This window comes from Struthio camelus, chromosome 6 (assembly GCF_040807025.1).
Source record: "Struthio camelus isolate bStrCam1 chromosome 6, bStrCam1.hap1, whole genome shotgun sequence".
Taxonomy (NCBI): Eukaryota; Metazoa; Chordata; class Aves; order Struthioniformes; family Struthionidae; genus Struthio; species Struthio camelus.
The window spans coordinates 24,787,562-24,800,965 of record NC_090947.1 but is presented as its reverse complement, the minus strand read 5'-3'; the positions used below and the strand labels follow the sequence as shown (position 1 = coordinate 24,800,965).

The window sequence follows — 13,404 nt, the reverse complement described above, 5'->3', positions numbered from 1 at the left end:
TAAAAGTTAAAATAATTTAATTTGCTCTCCAGAATTACACGGCTTTTTTAGAACCATCTAGTAAAATTGATTTTATTTAACCAAGACAGAGTTGCTAGCAGGAGCAATGGAATCTAGATAACACATCCTCAAATCAGAAAAATATTACTTTTTTTTTTAACCCTCTAACCAAGGTAAGGTCCAGTTTTCTAATTTTGTTGATAGTGAGCTAATATTGACTGGAGTATTAGCTGCTATGTTTAGTTCAATGACTATTGATATGTCTGCCAATGATAACATTTGGTAACAATCATGGTAACAAGACTGTAAACAGTGGATAAAATGATTTAATTTATAAATTGTCATCTTTAAATTGCCATGAAGATGTTATCCACTTGGTAGGGTGTCTAGAAGGAAGGAATGCAATTTAATAGCGTCAGCAATGTATTTAAAATACATTTGTATGTGCTGCAAAAAAATAGTGCTCTACCAAAAAATTATAACATTTTCACTCATCTGCTCCCTTACTACGGACAACAAAACAATTTCCATTGATTCAGACTACTGCTTTTTGTTGACCTCCCTATATTCTAGATTTCTCTTCTGTAACCGTGATATTTAAGATGTATTGTAGGTATGGTGGATTCGACTAGTAGCAGTATAGCTGTTTTGACAGCATTTTTAGGATATTGATTTTAATGGTATTTTAGCCAAGGGGAAGATGGTCTTTTTTTTAATGTTAAAGCAATTTGGCAAAGTTTCTTCTTTGGAAAGCTATGGTTTGCAGCAGGAACTTGAAATTTAGCCAGCACGGCCTTTCTGAAAGGGACCTTGTCTCTGAGAAGATCCACTCAAATTAGATGAAGGATAGCCTTTTAAAACCTGCACTTTGTGGAAATTTGTAGCCAGTGGAAATTTGTAGCTGTAACTGCTCAATGCTTTTTTCCACTCAGAAACTGAAAAAGAGCAAAGATAGCTGCTGTCTGAAAACGGCAGTCTTAATGATTTGCCAAGCATCATACTGCAACTTTGCTTCGAGGCAAAGAGAAAAATCCAGTTCCCCAGGGCAGCCTTCTGCTACTTTCAGCATAACACTCTTTCTGCAATACCTGGCGTCATCCACTGCATCTACAATAATTTCCTCAACTGTCATATAATTTAGTTGTACAATCTACATTAAAATGTCATATATGAAATGTGGGAAAAATGTCCAAGTTCTGTTATCTTTTTCACACATTATGTTCTGATGTTACAAAAGACACGGGTAGTGAAACAAGACTGTTCATCACACATTCAGGAGATTAGGCATCTCTAAACTTAGCATTTGGACCTAATTTGTGCTCAGACAGCTACTTACAGCTACTTTTGAAAAGTATTACTGAAGTTTTGCTTTATGTGGATGAACAATACAGATTGACTTAATGAGCACAGGGGTTCCAGAAAACCTTTGTCCTCCATGTCTCACGTACCTTTACAGTCTCTTTTGTCAGCCTACCGGAACACAAATATATTCCATTATCATTCATCATCCCCACAGCATTTTCCGTTGGAATAACAAAAAGGTTTGAGGAACGCTGTCACAGAGAAAATTTACTTTGGTTGAAAACATTGGGCTACTGAATCTTTAACAAGGATAGTTTTTGTTTAAATATTAACTCACCGTTGCCTTCTGTTACACACAACAAATAAAAGTTATCTTGTAAAGAATTTGTTTTAAAAACTCCTTTGCTAGACTGTCACTGCAATTTATTATTTTACTAATTCTGAAGAAATCACACATTTCCCAAAGGCAAAAAATGTGGGAAATATGGTTATATTTGGAATGGAGAACTTAACACAGCAGTAAGACAGTCATATTTAAAGACAGGGATTTAATGTAGCTATTACAAATAAGATGAAGAAGATTTTAGACTACATTTTTCCTGAGTCACTGACTAGGGGTTTATACAGAGTGCTATATAGGAAATGGCAATAGAACACAAATGGAAGTCAGTAAATTTCAGTTCATGGACTTGTCACAAAAAATAGTGGTGGCTATGATACTTAGGCAGAAGGGAGATGATAACCAGAACTTCCCCAGCAGACCTTAAGCCATTCTCTGCTGGTTTTGCACCTTAAAGAGGGATTTGCCTCTCCTTAACTCTTTATAGAAATATTTTTAATAATAGTTCTCAAATACTGACCTGTTAGGGTAATTCATACAGCCAGCGGCACTCTTCTTTCAGCTGCCCCTCCTGGGATGATTTGGGGGTGTAGCGAGTTGTCCAAGAGCCACCAGAATTGCTCTCAGTTGACAGCAGTTTACTCTCCATCATTTGTGAAAGCATCCTGCCTGCTGGCCTTGGCACTGGTGCGTGCTCATGATTAGCAAAAACTGTGGAGGCCACAGAAAAAATGGCAGTTTCACCTAGGATGCTGCTGGGCATTTCTTCTGTGTGTGCTCTGCCCAGCTAAGCAGGGCTCTGCAGGAAGCCCCAGACTTGCTGGGCCTGCACAACACAGCCACTTCATCCACATGGCCTGCACTCAGCTGCTGCAGGAGGCTCAGCTGCCTGTGGGCCAGGCTGCAGTGTGCAGCCTGCCCATGATGCTGGCAGAAGCTTAAGTACTCTTCCTAGAAAGGGTGGGCACTGTTAGTTTGGAGCAACAGATTTGTTTATGCTAAGAAGGTGGACTGCTTTGTTTGACAAACTGCATTCTTTCCCTACAGGGGAAAGCAGCGGTGGTTTCAACAGACCCTCTAAACAGGCATTTCAGACCCTTCCAGAATAAAAGTTACTTCAGCTTTGCAAACTCTGTCTTTTGCATTGTCTGGCTTTCTTTTGTAGCTAGCTTTGATTACATATAAGCAGGGGCTAACTTTCTCTCCCCCAAAATCTCATGTCTTCAAGCTCACACACTGTTTTTTGTCATGGTCTCCTCAGTATGGTAATGCAAACAGGCAGAGCCCCTAGAATAATGAGACAGGCACAAGCTTAGCACCAAGACAACATGAATTACTAACAGGAAAAAAGATTATCTACAACTCCCTTCTGACTAGTGCTGTTTATTCTACCCAGATAGGTTTTTCTTCCTCAGGCCATGTCCTTCCTCCCGGGTTTATTCCTTCAGTCTGGAGTCCTCCTCTGAGAAGATCTACTGCCTGTTCTGCACCTGTATATGCCACATGTGCAGAAACACACAAAGCAAATAACAGCTCTGATGCAGTATTTTGGCTCATTACACTGATAAAAATCTCACCCCTCTCATCCATTTTTGGAGGATTAAAACCATTAGAGAAGGGACATGCTGCCAACACTTTCAGAAGAAGGGGAGAGAGGCGAGGTAGAAATGTTTCCACCATCCATGCCAAGGGCATAAACTCCTTTCTGTTATGACAAGGGAAATTGTCACAACTTTGTACTGATTGATGAAAGTATTTTCCTTTATATATCACTGAAGGCAAGAGAAATTGTATTGTTTCTTTGTTACCAGACTAGTAAAAATACTGCCACAACCACAGTACAAAAAGTCAGTGTGTAATATTATGTCACAGTGTATAATATTATGTATACACAGGCATGCACTTAGAACTTACTTAAAATATTTTTTTCTGATTTTGCAAGACTATAGTTACACATGCGCTTGCCTCTGTGCTTACTACTTTTTCCCTTAAAACTGACTCTGTGGAGATAAAAGCAACGGAGTCTGATCTGTAGCCATTTGCTTGACTCTCTCCCCAGATTCTCATCTAAGTTACAGAGGAAGCTGTACTGAAGAATACATTATTGTTCCTGAATTATGTAGTGTGTCTAATTTTTAAAAAGAGAATTCAACTATTCCATTGGGAAATACCAAGGGGAGCCTTTCTGAATCTGAATCATTCTGAACCATTTTTGCTGAACAGCTGCAGTCCAAAGAAAAACATCGTTGATTTAAAACGAATAAAATGATGAAATGACAGTTTTTCCTATGCCTGAGATCACAGACACAATGCACGAGAGAGAGCCTTAAATATTGTATGTAAACAGAGCGGTAAATGTACTGAAAGTTGTTTTTGAAAGAATATGAGGGTAAAGCTGGATGACCTGACCTTGAATTGTAAATTAACTTTTAATCGTAATTTTTCATGTCACTTTTTAAAATTTATTTTCAGAAGATGCAAGCTCTCTCTGCTGAATTTTAGGAATAAAATCACTGATTCCCAAAGGGAAATCTTTTTCATTCAAGCTAATATCTTACTTAAGGGTTATTAATTCCAATAGCTGCAACTTAGGGCCAGGAAATCTGTCAAATGAAAGGAACTTCATGTCCCTGTTGTATTAAACTGAGTAACAGTTTCTTTAGATGCCTATTTTACCTTTCTCACCTTTTTTTTGAAAGGAGAGTACTGTTAACTACTTTTTTCTGCCTCAAACTTTGCTTGGCCTGATTTCTTTTTCACATTCTGCTCTCATTAGGCTGAGAAGCACCTCAATTGTTTTAAATGGCCCACATCCAACAGAAGTGCAAATTGGAACCATTCAACTCGCAAATCTCTTTGGTAGAGAAAACTGGGACTGATTCATACATGTGTGTATTTGTTCTTTTAATTCTGAGGCTATCACCTTTTCTAGACTGGTTGGCAATTTTCCCTCCTTTACCATAGGTATGTGTGACATAGAAGCTGAGGCTGTCCTTTCAGGATCCAAAATGAATAAATTTTAGGGAGCTTGGAGTCTTTAGGAACGTTTAAGCTATGAAAAAAGATTAATGATGCAAAAGTAAAACCAGCTGTGATTGACAGCAAAGACTGGAGAATCAGTTATAACTAACATATTATCTTTTGTTCCCTTCTGTGTATTTATTTCCAGCATTTTCCTTGTTAAATATTTATGAAAAATTATTACAGTATCAACACCATATAGACAATCTGATGTGTAATAGAATATTTAGAAATAATGATAGTAGGGTATAAATAGTTATAGTCTAGCAGACTTACCACTGCTACTACTCTACTCTAAACAGGAAACATCTTATTTGTTATACTGGTTTTTGTTTTATGTTCGCTCAAGAATACAAGAGAACATTCAAAACGCTCAAGTTATCTGCTATGCCAGTAGATACCCATTGATAATTGCTTCAGTTGCTTTTATCTCCACAGCGCTTTTAGTAGTCATGGATGGTGCTGGACTGAGATAGAAAACTCTGATTTTCAGCATAACAACCCTCCTTCATCATCAGTAGCATGCCTGTGCCTTGGGGTAACCTCCTGTGTGGCAGAGGCACATGGTTCAGTCTCAGTACTCACTCATTCTAACCAGAGATCTGGGATATAAATGGAGATGGTACTTTTTGTGTCCATTGGAAGCTGACCTACATTACACAAGCGGTGGCACTACGTTTCTCAATATACCAGCAGTGATTATACCATCTCTTTTTAATGTTATCTTGAGTGCTTCAACATATGCATCATAACTGACGTAAGTACAATAACAGGACCATAAGGAGAATGTCAACAACTATGAAAAGCCAATAAGACCTACTTACCCAGAGATGAGTAGCATCCTATTTTCAAGTGGCAAAAATGGATGACACTCCTTACCTACAGAAGCAAGACAGATAAAAGTAACAACAGCTTGATGCTAAGGATGCAAGAGTCTTGACCATAAGATCACGGCAGCAGGAATCCTTGAAGTGCTAAAAGCCCTGGTTCAAACTTCTATGCTGCAAAAGTTGTTTTTGAGGATTTTTTGCAGTAAATTTAAGTAGTGGTTTCAGCAGAATCCATGGAGGAGATAGGATGCAAAACTAGCTACAGACTTACCAAATGTAGGACGAATGAAGGAAAAGCCCCCAGTCTCTGCAGAAAATAGTACCAGGCTCTGCAAAAAATGGTACAACTTAAATCACTCTCTATAGCTCAGATAAATAGAATATAATCATCAGTTTTGTTACAATGGCCTCAAAAGATAGGATTAATGAGTTTCTTAAGAGCCATAATATTTATTCTTTGCATCATATTTTGATGGTAAGACTTTTTTTTTTTTTTTTTTTTTAGCAATTCAAATTCAGGTTGCATCATATCCACTGTCTGTTTAACCAAAATGCACTATCTGATGATAGACACTTTTTATACTGAGTTACATTGCCTGTGCAGCTGTTTAAACAGTGAAGACACGCAAATGCCTGCTTGAGCCATTAGTACTAGAGGTACTGCATTCTGAATCGGACTGTACCTGGGAAAGCAATAGTTTCTTTTGCATGATTTTCATGAAACATACATATCGAGACAGAGGTACGGTGTGGATAAATCTAGAAATACAATTGGTAGAAAAATTATAAAAGAATATACATTTTAAGTCTTTTGAATAACATTTTCCCCAGGGTTTTTGCTTCTGGGTTGTGAATTTTTTTATAATGCCTACATGGGAAATTTAAGGAAAGAGATACATTTGAAAAAAACCCCCATATATTAAACAAAAAAGAATCCCTAGATTTTGCCTGCTTATGATGTGACATTCCTCTAAAGCACTAATGTGCAATGCGGTTTGACAATTTGATTATATTATTTCCAGAGAGTGGAATCGATTTTGTTCCATTTACCTGAAGCAAAAACAGTCTTCACTAAAAAGTATTCATGTTGGTTGATATTTCTTACGAAAGATTCAAAAGTGAAAAATACTGTTTAACTTGAGGAAAAAACAAAATATTCTTGATTGTCTTATGCTTTTTATTGAGTGAGTGAAGAAGAAAATGTTCGTTAAAAGTTCTAAAACTGTTACTCGCTCCTCTATAATATTCAACTTTTTTCATAAGAATAACATTTGTTCATCAAATAATTTTTGGAGAAGAAGCTTAACTTTCTGAAAAATATCATATCCACAGGACCTGTGATCTTAGATCACAGACAAGTCCCACAGGATTGGATGACGGCGGGTAAGAAATGAGGCATGTCTTTAGTACTCATTTTCTTTGTACTATTTTATCACCTATAGTTTGATTTTTAATTTAATGAACTTTTTGTATGTGTATACGATACGTGAATCAAAAGATGCTTAGAGCATAAAGAAGAGAGTAAGAAAAATTTCAGCATAAGCTTCTCAGCATTTATCATGTGAACTTCTTCATCCTGGAAATTCTAGATGGTGTTTCTGCCCTTTCCTTTTTCTTCTTTGTTTTTTTTTTTAAAGTTTTTTTTTACTTTTTTTTTTAATTTCTGGCTTCAGTTTGCATTATCTGGTGATTAGGTTCAACTAGCTTGTAGAAGGCGGCTGCAAAAGAGGCTATCAACTTCCTTTTCCCCACAACATTTATTGTGTTATGCGTTACATAGCAGGGCCGCTTCTGCCACATCTCCTGACCTCCGTGACTAACCTGACAAGGGAACCTTGAGAGAAAAGGAAGAAGGCAGGAAGACCAGTCTTCACCTTTAAGGTCAGGACTGTTCTTACAGCCAGCAGAGAAAGTAGTCTGTGTATTAAGTATAGCATTACTATCAACAGCACATATTCATGAAAACAACTCAGAACAAATGTTGTTTTTACTACCTTTGTATTCCTCACAGGAATATAACTATGCAGAATTCATTCCCCTACTCTCTGATATAAATGATGACCCTCTATTAATCACACAGTTTTGCGAGTGTTTTTGCATGTGTAAACTGCACAATGCTGTTTTGGGGGGGGAAATTATAGTTTAAATAATTATGAAACAGCATTTTATAAAAGATATATTCTCTTGATTTGTTTCACTGCCATGGAATGGCTGACCATGGAAAATGGAATGGCTGAGATGGAAAATATATGCACAGCCATGGAATGGCTGAGATGGAAAATATATGCACAGTTTGTCAAATGCTTTCTTACTTCAAAAAATGTAACTGTTAGTATTTCTGATTATTGCAATAACAAACATTTTTACTTCACTTTTAATCAGCAAGGATTATGTAGGGTTCAGAGGGAAGGTTTAAGGGCAATAAATGGGCATGTAGAAATGAACTTGCTTTAGCAGTTTTGTAATTGTTCAGTATTTGAATAACACCTTTTGTACATGAAATCATTTTTAATCTGAATGAAATTCTCTACTATAGCATCTGCATAAAAACTAATATCCTTGTCTACAAAACATATATCCTCATTTATTGGTCTTTTTAACACCTGAATTCACTAAAATACACTAAAATAATAAGTAATGGATACTGAGGAGAATATTGACCATTTCTAATTTAAAATTGTTTCTTTCTGGATGTGCTGAGAGTTATCTATTTAGTACTCATCATATGCTTGGTCATGAACCATAACTTTAAATGTACAAAATGGCACTTAGGGAAGACTGAAGTGTTAAGATCCGCAGTGAAAATGGAATAAATATATATCACTTACAGTGTCAGTTTCACAGTATTTTGAGAAAAGAATGAATACATATTATGCCATGTGTTTCTCCCCTTACACTCTTTGTGGCATCACAGGCTTCAATATGCAGTCTTAGTAGGGCCCTGTACAACTCTGACCTTTAGAGGTTCCTTCGCTTGGATTGGCTGGTTAGTCCCATTTCCATCATTTACAGTCTCAGGTGCTGTTGTGAAAAAGGAGGGAAGAAGTTTTTCATAGATTTTGGCATGAATTAGTATTTTGGAGATCTCACATAGTACTTTGGAACATGGTGCTACGTTGTCACAATAACAGTTGTGAGAACCACAAATAGCACAGACAACACTAATTTTCTTCTTGGATTCTATAAAGAGGATAAGAATGGCAACATGCTTGGGAGAAAGAAAAAAGAATAGATAACAATCAGGAACATATAACTTGCAAGTAGATAGAACAAGACCTTGATTATAAAATCTGTAACTATTCGATGTTTTTAGGCCTATTTGCCATTCTGTATCTTTTTTTATTGTTGTTAAACCTTTCAGCCTTTGCAATCTCCTTTTCCATAAAGAGCCAAAATAGACCAACAAGAACCAATGAAAAGATACCTGATTGCTTTAAAATGTGGTAAAAAGTACACCAGAAGCCTAGCAGCTTTTTAGAAGCAGAAAAAACAGCTGCAATCTGGTACATTAAACTAATGATGCGCTGTTAAGTCATGGCTACAAAACAGACAGATGGCAGCAGATGGCCATACATTTGTGAAATGAAGTAGGATTTCAATGCTCTGACCTTCTGAACCAGAATCCCAGTGGCTCACAGAAACTCAGTACTAGTTTGACAGAGTGTCTCACTATGGCTTCATGGCCTACTTACAGGTTAAAAAAGAAAAAGAAAATTGTTCACTGATACCTTTCTAGAATAAAAATAGAGGTAACTGGAAAATAGATTGCAAGAATGAAGTATAAACCTGCCAGAAACCAGAAATTCTGTTTATAATATCCCATATTTCAAAGAGCAAAGATATATTTGTTATTATGGTTTGTTTTTTTGTTTTTAAAGTGGGATCTCAGTCTGCTTATGGTTTTATGAAAAACAGTTACAGATGTAGATTAGCATATGGTTTCAGCTTCAATTAATATATTTAGAGGGTTGTTTTATTTTAAAACTTTGAGCGTGGATACTCACACACACAGAGATTTCCAGTAACTTCAGTGCATCACACATCTAAGGCAGGAATTACATTTATGCTGATCCCTTTCCAAACCAGCAGGACATATGCAAGTGAGCGCAGGAACATATCACGCGACTGTCAGTCTCCAGTAGAATTTTGGCAAGAACTTGCCACAGAAGCTATTGATAACTCCTGTATGAGCAGAAATAATATTTTAGAGCAAAAAATTTAACTTTCATTCTGCCAGCAGAACCCACGTTGTTTAAAAATACTTGACTATGCATGAGGTTTAGAGTGGAAAGTAGCTAAACTGTAAAAATCGGATTGCTAACAAAAATAACAAAGTTTAGGTCACTGTTTTCATCTACCAAAGAAATACATCACTGTTCACTTGAAGACCCCTCACTTCAAGACCTGCCTATGGGGTAAGTTCAAGCTGCTACAACCAGATAGGAAAGATCTTTGCAGTAGTGATTTCCCAGCAGAAGTTGCAAGGTATGACAGGTTTCAGGAGGTTGCTGTAGCTCTAAATATTTTCATGCTGAAGTGAAAATAGTAATCATTTGTTGTCAAAAGACCACTGCCAGAGTGGAGAAGTAGGGAGATAATTGCTGGGTTCTCCTCTGTGTGTTACTACTTAAATGCAGTCACACAAAACGTGAGGACCATGCAGAAAGGTAGAAGAAAAGGATAAAATTCTGTTGCTTGTGCAACTATTGTCAGATTTTGCACAGAAAATTTCCTTCATATGCCATGATTACTTTGATTCAAAAGGAGCGAGTTTCAAAGACACAAGGGTGTTACTTCTATGTAGTATAGGAAAGCATCCCATAAATTTCAGACCAGTGCAATGTTTGCTTCAGTGAACATGCATGAAGTTGTTCCTCGGAGATCACTAGTTATCAGGGAGCTCTCATTGTAATCCACTTTTCTGTTATCATCTAAGCCAGCATTCTTAGTCTCTTCTCTTCAGGGGAGCCCCTGTCTTCAGTAGGACAAGTAGTAAGGAGCATTTGTACAACTCTGCTACACATCTTGAAAGACAAAACAGTATAGCCTGTACTTTTTCTTCACAGCAGTCTACAACTAATTTTTAAAAGCATCCTTAATTTCCTGCAACTGTTAGCAAGATCAGCGGAGCCTTCAGCAACACAAGACATATTAAGACATATATTAACCTCCAGCTTATAGTGTCTTGATGTAAGAAAGTCCTACTGCATAAAGACTCCCAGAGAAAATACAATGTAAAAAAAGTTAAGATGGATAGCATTATTTTAAAAAACAATGACTACTTACCCTTCCCTATGCAAGCCTCTAAGGAAAAGACAGTTGCAGACCCCTTCAAAAAGCATTCTTCCTTAAGAATAGCCATCACTTAACTGAGGAAGAGGTGAGGACTGGGGAGATTGGGGAGAAAAGAATTTTTAAGTCTGCATTTCCTGAGTCTTGGATGCACAGCTTCATATCTTAAAGAAAAAACAGTGCTTTATAAGCAAGAAAGCAAGCCAAGAAGAAAAGTGGTCACCAGCAAATGAAAACCTGAAAAGTTTTGAAAGACATCAAGAATAAAGTTTCCACAAAGAAGTGAGTCCACGAGTCAATCATCATATGTAAGCGATAGGCTATGGAAATATGTGTGAGAGCACCTTTGTTTTCAGACTTATTTCTTAGGGATATTACGAAATACTAAGCGATAATTCTCTGTATTAGAGTATTTGCTTCTCTGCCCTCCTCCCCAGGATTTTTAAAACCCATCAGTCAATCTCAACCAGATTTGCTAGAAGTAGAAACCTATAATCTATTAAGAATCTAACTAACAGCTACACAGACGAGAGAGATGTTATTCACGTCCTCAGTGGAGGAAAGATTAAAGCCTCAGCACAAATGTTATTTGACACCAGAACATCCAGATGGGAGAGAACTGTTAAGAATGTTCAGTCTAAGTCTGCATCTCATTCTAAGGCAAAAATAATACAGAAAGCCTTAATAAATTAAGCTCTGTTTTGCCCAGTATTCAAAAATCCACTAGAAATGTACTTTTTATGTTATACAAATTTTTCTTATACTGAACGCAGTTTACATGGCAATAGGTATGCGAGCATTTACATAAAACAAATGTAATAAATTCCCAGATAAAAATTCAGATTTGCACAGAGGGAGTGCAAGATGAAACAGACAGTGTGGGATACTGATAGGAATCTTCAGAAACATATATATATTTTTATATATATTTATGTTTATATATTTAGAACAGAAAATTCCACCTTCTGTTAGTTCTGGTTTCATTCCGGTGAATGAATAGTTCAAGATTAATATTCCTGTGCAAACGTGACTGAATATTGTAGCAAAATAACCGCTAAATGGCAGACCAAACCTGCCAAAGCATTGCCTGAAGATGCCATGTTAGCTGGCTGTCTCTGTAAGTGCTTAAGTCAGCACTATTAATATATAGGGAAGAAGGGCCCTATACGACCTGTTGCTCTTGCTGTGTAACAATTAAGAGGAAGAAAATTAGGTTTCACATCCACAGACTATGTTGTGTACAATCAATGTAGTGTCTGGGAGACTGTATTTGGGAAGATGCTATGGAAGATACTGTGGAGATACAGGAATTCAAATGCACAGTACAATGTGCTTAGGCAGAGGAAGAAGTCCTCCAGTGTTACTTTAAACGCACTGATATTTGGTCTGTAGCCACATATACTCAAAACTTACTACACAGATTGATGCCGTCTATGTCATCAGCAAAATTAATTTTAAAATGTGCTTTATTATTTACACTTCTTTATGGACGCTTAACTTCTTTTGTGTAAAGATACTGCAGGGTTATCGTTCTGAGCCTTCCTAAGAGAATTAGGATAGTTCACATGACAGAGCATATAGAGGCTGCTTCAGTTTTCAATTCATGCAGGAATTACTGCATGATAGCTACACCATTAAAAATTGCTTTTGTATTTTTTCACTAATATGTTTCAAAATAGTCTCTTGTGAAATGTTCTTTCTGAGCTGTTGCTTCCTTGATGGTTCATTTTTTGATTGCTCTCTTAAATGCAAAATAGGCATCTATGAGATATGCAGTTAAAATGAGGACATAAACGGGGATTAGTTTAAAGGAGGATTATGTATGGGGATTCTAAATCTAACTAGGTAAGTAAGGAGTACAAACATAACCCAATGCATTCATTAGTCTGATCGCTAGAAATAATTTAACAGCCAGATTAGAAATGTCACTGGAATTGTTTTTTTACAATATGCACTTTTATCAGATGTATGCTAAAGAATTTCAACTCTATCCAAAGCGTCACCTTGACTAATTCCATATTCCACTTACTGCACAGGAAAACAAAGTCCCTTCCCCCAGGCCTATAACTACATTTCCTATGTTGGTGCAACTAGCCTGAAGAAAGGACATTTGGAAAATGAGTATGCAGGCTTTGTTGTAGAAAGTGTGACTATCTATCCCTCATTTACATAGATATGCTGATAGAAATAGAACAGAATATGAATAATTTTAATGACTAATTCAACTGATGCTTTGGATTTCTTTCTGTTCTGTCACATTATTTCACCACTGTGTGTGCTCAAGCCATTTTCTCTTCAATCCTGGAGATACAGGAAGCTTCTCTACCTCTCTACCTGGCCTGCTTTATCTCCCTAAGGTCATATCCTTAATAAAAGGCAATTATTCATAAAGATGCAATTATTACTAACGCACAAATGGATGCAGATGACATCAATCTGTAAAGTAAGTTTTGAGTGTATGTTGCTGCAGACCAAATATCAATGCATTTAAAGTAACACTGGAGGACTAACACTGCATAATAACTGCACCAAACCCCAGAAGCTAGCTCTGTTTGTAAGCCAGCAGGCTTTCAGATCTCCAAGGCCCTTTCCCCGAGGTTGACTGATGAGCGTGGCTGC

General features: G+C 36.9%; 1 protein-coding gene across 23 annotated transcripts in view; it reads right to left on the bottom strand.

Annotated features, from left to right (window-relative positions):
• Positions 1-13,404, bottom strand: part of LOC104144940 (sodium channel protein type 2 subunit alpha) — a 166,164-nt gene that overhangs the window by 82,264 nt on the left and 70,496 nt on the right. For 21 of the 23 annotated variants that reach the window (XR_011141929.1, XM_068948726.1, XM_068948728.1 and 18 more), the window contains 6 exons: positions 10,780-10,880; positions 9,498-9,675; positions 8,450-8,514; positions 5,765-5,822; positions 5,488-5,542; positions 2,163-2,353 (listed from right to left, as the gene is read on the bottom strand). The gene's annotated coding sequence lies outside the window, so the exon portion shown is untranslated. Of the gene's footprint in view, positions 1-1,448; positions 1,554-2,162; positions 2,354-5,487; positions 5,543-5,764; positions 5,823-6,176; positions 6,253-8,449; positions 8,515-9,497; positions 9,676-10,779; positions 10,881-13,404 lie in introns of all 23 variants that reach the window. The other 2 variants (XM_068948735.1, XM_068948722.1) reach the window with 2 other exon arrangements.